Source organism: Bison bison, unplaced genomic scaffold (assembly GCF_000754665.1).
Source record: "Bison bison bison isolate TAMUID 2011002044 unplaced genomic scaffold, Bison_UMD1.0 scf7180017864358, whole genome shotgun sequence".
NCBI classification, from domain to species: Eukaryota; Metazoa; Chordata; class Mammalia; order Artiodactyla; family Bovidae; genus Bison; species Bison bison.
In genome coordinates, this window is record NW_011494930.1 from 366,971 (window position 1) to 368,119 (window position 1,149).

The window sequence follows — 1,149 nt, forward strand, 5'->3', positions numbered from 1 at the left end:
TCTTTGGCCTTGCCTTCTTCAGGATTGGAATGAAAGCTGACCTCTTCCAGTCCTGTGGCCACTGCTGAGTTTTCCAAATTTGCTGGCATATTGAGTGCAACACTTTCACAGCATCATCTTTCAGGATTTGAAATAGCTCAACTGGAATTCCATCACCTCCACTAGCTTTGTTCATAGTGATGCTTTCTAAGGCACACTTCACTTCACATTCCAGGATGTCTGGCCCTAGATCGGTGATCACACCATCATGATTATCTGGGTCATGAAGATCTTTTTTGTACAGTTCTTCTGTGTATTCTTGCCATCTCTTCTTAATATCTTCTGCTTCTATTAGGTCCATACAATTTCTGTCCTTTATCAAGCTCATCTTTGCATAAAATATTCCTTTGGTATCTCTGCTTTTCTTGAAGAGATCCCTAGTCTTCCCCATTCTGTTGTTTTCCTCTATTTCTTTGCATTGATTGCTGAAGAAGGCTTTCTTATCTCTTCTTGCTATTCTTTGGAACTCTGAATTCTGAAGTTTATATTTTTCCTTTTCTCCTTTGCTTTTTGCTTCTCTTCTTTTCACAGCTATTTGTAAGGCCTCCCTAGTCATGGTGGAGAGATTTGACAGAATGTGGTCCACTGGAAAAGGAAAGGGCAAACCCATCAGTATTCTTGCCTTGAGAACCCCATGAACAGTATGAAAAGGCAAAATGATAGGATACTGAAAGTGAAACTCCCCAGGTCAGTAGGTGCCCAATATGCTACTGGAGATCAGTGGAGAAATAACTCCAGAAAGCATGAAGGGATGGAGCCAAAGCAAAAACAATACCCAGCTGTGGATGTGACTGGTGACAGAAGCAAGGTCCAATGCTGTAAAGAGCAATATTGCATAGGAACCTTGAATGTCACGTCCATGAATCAAGGCAAATTGGAAGTGGTCAAACAAGAGATGGCAAGAGTGAATGTCGACATTCTAGGAACCCGTGAACTGAAATGGACTGGAATGGGTGAATTTAACTCAGATGACCATTATATTTACTACTGCGGCCAGGAATCCCTCAGAAGAAATGGAGTGGTCATCATGGTCAACAAAAGAGTCCGAAATGCAGTACTTGGATGCAATCTCAAAAACGACAGAATGATCTCTGTTCGTTCCAAGGCAAA